At 55.7% G+C, this 9,560-nt stretch overlaps 1 non-coding gene across 1 annotated transcript; it reads right to left on the reverse strand.

The window, feature by feature from the left end:
* Nucleotides 1-5,117: 5,117 nt before the first annotated feature.
* LOC102541194 (uncharacterized protein LINC03040) lies at nucleotides 5,118-7,609 on the reverse strand. The gene is made up of 2 exons (XR_012062529.1): nucleotides 7,551-7,609; nucleotides 5,118-5,357 (listed from the first exon to the last, which is right to left on the reverse strand). It is a non-coding gene; the product is annotated as an uncharacterized protein LINC03040 (transcript).
* Between the last annotated feature and the right edge of the window lie 1,951 nt (nucleotides 7,610-9,560).

Raw genomic sequence — 9,560 nt, forward strand, 5'->3', positions numbered from 1 at the left:
CTGCTCCTGTAAGGCCTGGCCAGCTTAGGGTCCGGGGCGCCCCTCTCTCGGGCTGCTGCTTGCCCGGAGTGACAAGTCTTCTGCCAGGGATGCTCATCTGAACCCATCTTCCGTGTGGCCTCCCCCGGCCTGTGTCTGAGCTGTTGAGTGTCTGGCCTCCCATCCGAGTCCTTGCCTTGGCCCTGCGAATGTTCATCTGTGTGATGAGGCCTGTTCACTCCAGCCAGCAGGGTCTGTTCTGAGTCTGGACTCTGCTGCTGGCTGCGATGCCCAGGGCTGTATCCCCAGTGAGTGTGGCCAGCACGGAGTCTGCGTGTTCTGGACAAGGTGCTGGGAGATGAGGTCTCTGAGCATATGGGGAGGAGGGGAAGGGCAAGGGTCCTGAGAGCCTGGGAGAGGACTATGGCGGGGCATCTGTCCTGAGTCTCCAGAAGGACATTCCTGGGGCCTGAGGCTGATTTACGCTGGGGTCGTGCTGTTTTGTGATCTCTGACCCCTGTCTTGTGTCTGTCCCCAGCCCCTCATCAGTACAGACCAGCTGCTCTTGCACTCATGCCTGTGCAGTGGACACTTGTTTGTCTCCACGTGTAGAGTGTGTGAGCCTGTGTGAGTCGTCCTTGCTGTTGGCTGGCACCACGTTTTGCCGTTAGTCACTCAGGGGTGGCCACGTCACCAGAGACTTGGAAGAGTCCCCACCTGACCTGCCTTGCCTAACAGCCACATCGGGTGGCTCCATCTGCCCTCCTACCCTCCTACCAGCCCACAGGTAACGCTGCCACTGGTGCCACCCTCCCAGCCCCCTCCTCACCTCATCACTTCCTCTGTCACCCCTCCTCATCCTTTCAGACCTGGACTCCTCCACAGTATGCAGGGTCTAAGAAGTCACAGACCACGTGGGATTTATCATAGTGTTTTCAGAGGCTAAAACCCAATACACCTTTGCAAATGAATAAAACAGTAACCTCTCTGGGTTTCATATTTCTTATCTGTAAAATGAAAATAATACTATTTGACACACAGGTTCTGAAGAGGGAAGTAGATGATGAATGTGAATTTCCAGTCACTGTGTAGACATATAACAGATGCTCCAGAAACAGCTCTCATGTCCCTGCCCTTTAATGTTTATGGATACAGAGTCCTTTCTGTTTAAATCCTTTCTGTTTAAAGATACTGTATGTTTTAGGAGTCCTTTTGGCCCCACAGCATGACTGGCTTCTTGTGGCTCGGGTCTCTGCTGGAATGTTACCTCCTCATGGGGACCTTCTCTGACAATCCCATCTAAACAGCCCCAGCCCCACAACACTCCACTCCAAAAGTTGTCTTATCACAACCTGAACTTTATTTGTTTGTGACTTATTGCTCATCTGTCACTCCCTCCCTAGAATGTGAGCACCACGAGGGCAGAAACCTCGGCTGACTTTTCCATTCTTGGAGCCCCTAGTACCCAGAGCCGCGCCTGGCACAGCAGTGATCCAGGAGTTTCCGAGGCCAAGGCTGTGAAGTCTCTAGGCGACAAATGCCATTGTGTGTGTGTGTGTATGTGTTTGGGATAGAGGATGGTGAGGACATCCCAGGGCTGGGGGACCAGGGGGAGACTCCTGTGCTCCCCCTCCATGCTCCCTGAGGGCAATCGGGAACAATGGTCTCTCTAGGGCTGCCTGGGGGGTGTAAGGGAGGGGGCGGCACCTTCTTTGCCTGGTGACTCCTGAGCACAGTCCAGCTGCCAGGGAAGAGGGCCTGGGCTGCTTCTACTGCTCCCTCACTTCAGAAGGACTCTCCCCGCTGCCCTAAGCTAGGACCCCAGGCCCAGGCCTGCCTCTTATTGGTGCAGCTTTCTTCCCTGTGTGGCATCTGCTTCTTTCCTCACCTTTGCCTTCCTGTCACCAGAGCCTGACAGCACCCCCACCACCTGCATTCTCTGTTGTCACCAAATCCTCACACTTCCAGTTTTAGGGGTGATGTGAGGTTCCGTGTGTCTCCTGTAGTGGGATCTGCTACCCACCTTGGGCTTCCTGGTGCTCAGTGCCCTCATCCTGGGCATAGTGAGAAGGATTCCAGAGAAAGGCTGCCAGAGACTCCCACCCACACCTGTGGCCCCTCCCGCTGGGGAAGAGGACTCCATCACCACTTGTCCCCCTCTCCCCCCAGCTGAGGGGGCCCAGCATCAGACAAGCCTACCTGACTTCTGGCTAGCGTGGGCAGATGGTGCAGGGAGGGCTTGCGTGGACCCAGCTTTGGACTGTGGTGGGGTTACCTGGTGTTGAAAGGACTCCCCTCTACTAGCTCCAGCCCCCGGCCCTGTGACCCCTTGGCCCTGCCCCCTGTACCTGGGCAGCCCACAATCACTGCCTCATCCTCAGAGCTGTCAGCCTCCCCAGTTCTAGAGCTCCCAGCTCTGGCAGGGCCTCAGAATGTTTGCACAGGGGATTTCAGAGGTTTGTGAAGTGTGCTCTGTGGAGTGCCCTGGAGCTGATCTCTGCATGTGTCTGTGTACACAGGCACCCATGTGTACACAGGCACCCATGTGTGTGACGGACCAAACACTGGGGCTCTGGGCCCCCGCTCCTGTGTTGACCATAGAACCCCAGACTTTTTCTGTTACCAGATAAGTTACTATTAAAAGGATCTATTATTTAAAAAAAAAAGTTTTAAAAACCATGAGAACTAAACAAAATTAATTTTACATGTGGGGAAACTGAGGCCCAGGGAGCGAATGGGCTTCTCAAGGTCACAGTGGGGTCAGTGGCAGGGCTGGTGCCAAACCAGACTGCTTGGCTCATAGGCTGATGTTTTTGCCAAGACTAGGCCAAAATGTCCCTCTCAGGAGGTGGCAGGTGGGGGTGGAGTGCCAAGAAAGGCTTGTCTAGAGAAGCAGGTTAAGGTCACAGCTTCCCCACCCCATGGGCCCCGTGAAGTGCCTGGGAGAGCAGTTGCATCAGAAAGGTCACTCAGTCCTTAACTGGAAGCTTGAGGTTTGGGAGTGGAAAGAGGCAGGGTGATGGCGGCAGAGTGGAGTAGGGGTGAAGGACAGGGGCTCATCCTCTGGGTCACTCACACTCCCTCCCCCAGTTAAAGCACCAAATGCCCTTCTGTCAGTTTGAGACTGTCTGCATTCCCCCATGGTCACTCTGACAGTCCACAGGAGGAAGAAGAAGGCTGCTCCACAGGCACCCCACTACAGCCCCTGTCCCTTTGGAAGCAGCACCCCCTCCCAAGCACCTAACTCCCAAGCAGAGGGAGCCAGTGGCAGGCATACAGGGGGCTGTGTGGCCCTGAGGTGATGACTTCTGGGCGAGAAGGCTGTGAAGAAGGGGGCTCGGATTTCTATCTCAGGAGTCCTGTGGACAACCCCCTACTGGCGACAGCAGAAATGGCACAATAGGGGGCTCTTTGGCATCCACTGTGTCTCCTTCCAGTGTCCAGATGGGCATCTGGGAAAAATGCATGAATACATGTGTCCATCTTCCCCCAACCCCTTCACAATCACCAGTCTCCGCCCCCCCATCCCCACACCCCTGTCCTTTAGAGACTACAAGGACTGAGTTATTCTTAGTAGGTTTCATTCATCAAAGCTTGACAAATGGTGTCCTGGGAGGAATGCCTGGGCACAGCCTAGAGCCAGAGGGGTGGAGTGGGATGCAAAGGCCCCATATGAGGGGAGAATCCAATGCCTTAAAGGAGCCCCAGTTTGAGAAGTGACACCGCCCTCCTCTCAAGGGATCCCCAGTCTGAGGGGAGACACAGCCCTGGCCTCAGGGAGCCCCGGTCTGAGGGGAGACACAGCCCTGGCCTCAGGGAACCCCGGTCTGAGGGGAGACACAGCCCCGGCCTCAGGGAGCTCCCTGCGATGGAGGATACTACTGCTACACCCCACATCCTTGTCCCTCAATGAGATCCCAGTTTTAAAGGAGAGATCCAATATCCTGCCCCCAAGGAACCTCTAGTCTCATGGCAGAAAAATACCTGTCATCCCTGCTGGAAAAGATATGGTGCCTGCTCAAGGCATGGACTGATACTCAAGATGAAAAAAGGGGGTATCAGAGGGGTTTCCAGAAGCATATACAGCCCCACTGCCACCACATGTGGGAAACACAAAGAAAAGCTCGGAGGGACGCTCACCTTGGCACGCCGACTGAGAAACGTGCAAAAACTATAAAGGCATAATAGTGCAGACTAAGAGCCTAGAAAATGAGGAAAAGCGTAAAGGGCCAGGCCAGATGGGCTAGTCTAAATTGAAGTCTCAAACTCAGATGTCTTTGGGGACCTAGTCTGGCCACAATGGCCTTTGCCAATGGGGAGGGCAGCCCGCATTATCTGTAGGCTCTCACATTCAATATAAAAACCACATACTCACTGAAGGCCAAACAAAACCTCACTAAAGATTAAACTTGGCCCAAGGCCATGAGTTTGTAATCCCTTGGATATCAGGAAAGAATTACTGATAGAGGAGACGTTTGAGCCTGGTTTGGATAAAGAAACTGACAGCCAAGTTGCTCCCCTCAAGTTCTGGCCACCAGGCTTGGCTTCTGTGTCTTCAGCACCTCCTCCTACCCTTCCTGGGATGGGAGACTCGAGCCACTCCTCTCCAGCTCCCTTGTGACCAACAGCCACAGCTGGTCGGCTGCCAGGGCTCCAGGTCTGTGATGAGGGTATCACCTTTCTTTGCAGGAAGGTAGTTCCCCTGTAAAGGGAAGGAGCCTGTCAGGCTCCTTAAATGTGCTGATTTGAACGTTCTGGCTGGATGGTTTTCCCTGAGAGTCTTTACTTTTCTGAACTTCATGTGCAAAATGGGATACTGTTGCCCTGGTGCCCTATTCACCCCTCCCCTGGACAGTTAACTTTCCAATAGGCCTCAGTGTCCATGTCAGTGGAAGGGTCCTGCTCCCTCCCTACTCTCCCAGTCCTTTCCAGAAGAGATCTCAAAGACTGTAGGCTTATAGGTCTCCAAGGCCAGCATCTCCCTTCTCCCTACCCAAAGTGTTGTCTCATTGCTCTTTCCTGGGACCAAGGGGCAGCCCTGGAGGGCGGCAAGAGCCGGCGCTGGGCGGAGCCGACGCGTGCGCTCCTGGGGACCAGAGACCCGGGACGGGTTCCGGGACCCGGGAGGGGCAACCTAATTACGGCGTTGGCCCAGAACTGCCGAGCGCCGCAGATGAGAGCGGCGGTGGGTAATTAGAGCGCATTAGCCGTGCCCCTGCAATCCTGTAATTTCTCCGCACGCTCCGGGTGTATTATAGAAGGTGAAGCGTTGCGGACTCGGCTCTGAGTCAGACTCTCGAAAGCCCGGGTGGGGACGTAGGGGGCGGCAGAAGCCGCCGAAGATGGACTCCTGCCACAGGAGGCGCAGGCGCCTTCCTCTGGCACCAAGTCACCAGTCCCGGGGCTACTCGCAGTGTGTCCCCACTTCTGTGGACAGAGGAGGGCCGGGCCTGGGGCGGGGCAAGGAGGGGGCGTGGCTCGCGCCTCCTCCGGCCTCCAGGGGGCGCTCCTCTGTCCTGCGGCTCTACCCCGGGCTTCGAGATGGGTCCCCTGCAGCCAGCCATGTGGCGGGCTCCCGGCGCGCAGGTGGACTGAAAGACACGCGAGGCATTGACCTACCCACCCCTCCTCCCCCATTCTCTAGAGAAGTGCAACAGACCTAGGGCAGCGAGAGAAGAAAAAGTCAGAGATATCAGAAGGGAGTGGGGACACTTGTTCTACCCGAGTCCTGAAATCAATTCTAGGGGAGCAGGGAGCAGCCAACAGGGGACTGAGGCTGGGAGGGGAGTTTATTTATTAGCCAGATTAGCCAGCATTAATAGGGGAGCGGTGGTGGCCACGGCGGTGGGGACATAGCTGGCATAGCTGGCATAGCGGCGGGGCCTCCCGCGGCGCGGGGCTCAGGCGGCTTCAAAGGGGCTTAAAGAGGCCCGTGGTGGCACTGCCACGGCCCCGCGGGGGAGGGCGTGGGCGCAGGCGGCGGGGGAGAAGGCGGCCATTGTGCACTGAGGGATTAGGGATCTGGCCTGGAAGGAATTTTAAACTGCTGCGAGCCGGCGCCCCAGGACTCCCCTCCTGCCCCTCTATGGCTCCATGAGCAGGAGCACGCTCAGATGTTTACCTGCATTTCCGTGTCTGAGGGTCCTCCCTCCTCCCTCGGACTGGAGGCATCTAGGGTTGTCAGATTGGGGAAATAACAATACAGGATGTCTAGTTAAAATTAAATTTAAAATAAGCAATGAATACTTTTGTTAAGTATAAGTATGCCCCATATGTTGTATAGGATATACTTATACTAAAATACTATTCCTTGTTTATCTGAAATTCAAATTTAACTAGACGCCTTGTTTTATTTTCTTTTGTTTTTTTAGCAGCCCTGGAGTCACCAAAATGTCATCTTGTGTCTGCAACAGATTGCGAGATCCCCAGAACTCAGCAGGGCTCTGTGTCTCTACTTTCAGACTGTAAGTTTCCGAAAGTTGGATGCTGTGTTTTACCCTACAGAATAGAGCTCTGATGGTAGAGTACTTGTCTTCATCAGAAATAGGAGCTTCCTGAGGACGGAGGCTGGATTTCAGATTGGAGCTGGGAAGTCAATGTCTGTCTCTTTCATCACATTGGAGGTTCCTGAGGCAGAGTCTGTGTGCTTACTGGACGGCAAGTCTGTCTCCTTTCCTTCGCAGGACGATGGAGGCCCCACCCCCCATTGGTGTGGTTTCCTGCCTACAGGGGGCGCTAGGGGCCCAGAGGACTGATTTCCAATGGATGGGTCCCGTTTCTTGGTACTCAAGGCGCGGGTCCTCCGCGGTTTAGGCATCTGAGGATTTGGTGGGTAGGGACCCCATCCTGTGTGGCTTTTGACCTAGACTTGGCCCCTGTCTGGCAGTCAAGGCCAGGCCTGCCTCGTCAGAATCTGTGGCCAGCATGTGGGAGAATCTCCAAGCTTGGTTACCCACAGTTTATTCCAGGAAGGGACAGTGTGGCCCTTGGTACAGAATGGCCTTGCCCACCTCCTCTCTCCCCATTACCATGGCAGCCAAACCTCCGTCCTCCATGAACCTCACAAACCCCACTGCCCAGCCTTTGTGTGCGTGTGCTGTTCTCCGTGCCTGAAGCACCCTCTCTTTCTGTCCTTGATGACACCTGAAGTCTCACCAGGTCTCCTGGATACTCTGGCTTTCAGCAGGGTGAGTATGGCCAAGTAATCTGCTTGGGCCTTGGGGTCTTGTGATGAAAGGAGACCTCCATTCACTCCCTCCTTCCTCACTAACCTGGGCCATAGGGGCCACAGAGGGCACAAAGGTTGGGGTGGGGAGACATGGGAAGGTGGGGGGAGTGTAGCTGGAGGGGAAGCAAGAGGAAGCCTCCAGCCACCATGTACTCCCCTTCTGTCCCCACTGTAGCCCCTTCCCAAATCCCCTCATCCTCTTGGAGCCTCTGAACTCTTTTCCCTTGAAGCTGAGGGAAGCCCGGGAGAAGCCCTTTCCCACGGTCACAGCCTCAACAACCCCCACTCCCTGATCCTTTGGCCACAACCACCTCAGCCTGTGCAGGGCGCAGGCCTGGCCTACTCTGTCCCTGCGGGGCCCCCTCCTGGGGCCAGGGCGCCTGCTTCCGTGAGTGGCATCATCACCCCACTCCTCAGGCCGCCAGTCATCAGGTCAGCAATTAGTTACTTCCTCTCCGCTGCATGAGGCCACTGAACGTCACAGCCCCTCCCCCCTGCCAGCCGGCGGCGAGAGTGCTGGAGGGGTGCCCCCCACACTTTGTAGTCAATGCCAAGTCCTGGCATGACCCACCCCCCACCAGCCTACTGAGAGCTGGGGTATTGAGCCTCCCATCTGGGAAGCCAGGCACTCCCTGTACTCCTAGGGGCGGGAGAAGCCATGCTGCCGTCTCCTCCCCCATCCCTCCCCTTCCCGTGTCACCCCATCCCATTGGGTGAGGACACTCCCGCTGCCTGGGTGGGGCAATGCCAGCTCAAGGGCACTGTGGCCCCGAGCAAGTGGGGCTGGGCCTGAGCCTCAGGTGTCTCTGTCCCCAGTCACAGGCGGTTTTCACCAGGCTCTCACCTGGAACCCGGGAGTCTGTGCACTGAGGATGGTGGCAGTGACCTGGTAAGGGGGGAGAAATGGGTGCACTCTATAGACATCCAAACATGCAGAGGACAGACTCTGTGAATGCCCACAGGGGCTCACACACCTGCACCTAGGCATGCTCACAGATCCAACCTGGGCAAACCCACCTGGAGGTATCCCACATGCCCAGACACCCTCTCTTCCTGCTGTGTGCACACAGATCCTCTGACATCCTCGCAGACAGCCTGCTCACCACCTCAGCAAAACCAAAACCAGGACACCACAGAGGAGCCCAGGAGAGTGAAACGAGAGACCGGCTGAAACCCTCCCCGCCTCATCCTACCCCACGGGCCAGAGGTCTTCCTGGGGAAGATTGGGAAGGGTATCTGGTGGGAAGGAACGGCTGTGGTCTGAGTTTGGAGGAGGGGGGCAGGGTGTGGATTTCCAGAGAGAATTAAAAAATTCCAACAAATGTAAACAAATGTGTATAATCTTAGGCAGATCATTTAACTCCTTAGGGCCTCAGTGATAGTATCTATAAAATGGGGATAATGAGAACACCATTTAAACTTGGTTGGGAAGTTTAAGAGGTAACTGGCTGAGAGCAGGCCCTGCTGACATAACTATTGAGGAGACCCTCCCAATGTCCTGTCTTTGGGTGGTGGGTTTGCCTACAAGTAGTGCCCTGAGAAGAGAAGCAGCCTTCATCCTGGGCCTTACCTGACCATGTGCTCACTGCTGGCTTTCTCCACTTCCTGGGGTCCAGCCCCGGCCGGGTGTTAGGGGTGATTGGGCACTGCTCCGGGTCGGCCTGGAGACTGGGCCTGGGAGCGGGGCTTGGGAGGGGCTGGCTGCTGCCCCACCTCTACCAGACAGGCACAACAGGTAGCCTGTAGCCCAGTGCTGGCTTCCAGCCCCCGAGGGGATGAGTCAGCCAGCACCACCCATCCAGGCAAACTGGGTGCAGGGGATGGGAGCTTGGGTGGAGGGGCCTTCTAGGAAAGTTCCTGGAAGAGGACCTGGGAACGATGCTGCCGCCTAGAGCCACCACCTCAGCCTACAGGTCTGCACCCAGCTTAGCAAACACCCTTGACCTTGCTTTTCACAGCTCGCCCTCTGCCCTCCAGTTTTCATGGGGCCACCCCAGCTGGGAGTGGGGAGCCAGGCCTGCGGCCATTGCTGCCTAGCCACCCTTCTCAGCCCTTCCAGAAGGGAGTCCAAGACATGGACACAGGGGCACATATACACACATGCTCTTGTAGGAGATTTGCAGACACAGAGATATAGAGACACACAAGGAAGAAGGTCATGTGATGATGGAGGCAGGGATTGGAATGATGCAACTACAAGTCAAGGAACACCAATGATTGCCAGCAAAAACCAGAAGCTAAGAGAGCATCTGGAACAGAATCTTCCTAGAGTCTCCAGGAGGAACCAACCTTGCTGACACCTTGATTTCAGACTCTGGCCTCCTTAATGTGAGAGAAGAAATTTCTGTTTTAA

This window comes from Vicugna pacos, chromosome 20, assembly GCF_048564905.1.
Source record: "Vicugna pacos chromosome 20, VicPac4, whole genome shotgun sequence".
Taxonomy (NCBI): Eukaryota; Metazoa; Chordata; class Mammalia; order Artiodactyla; family Camelidae; genus Vicugna; species Vicugna pacos.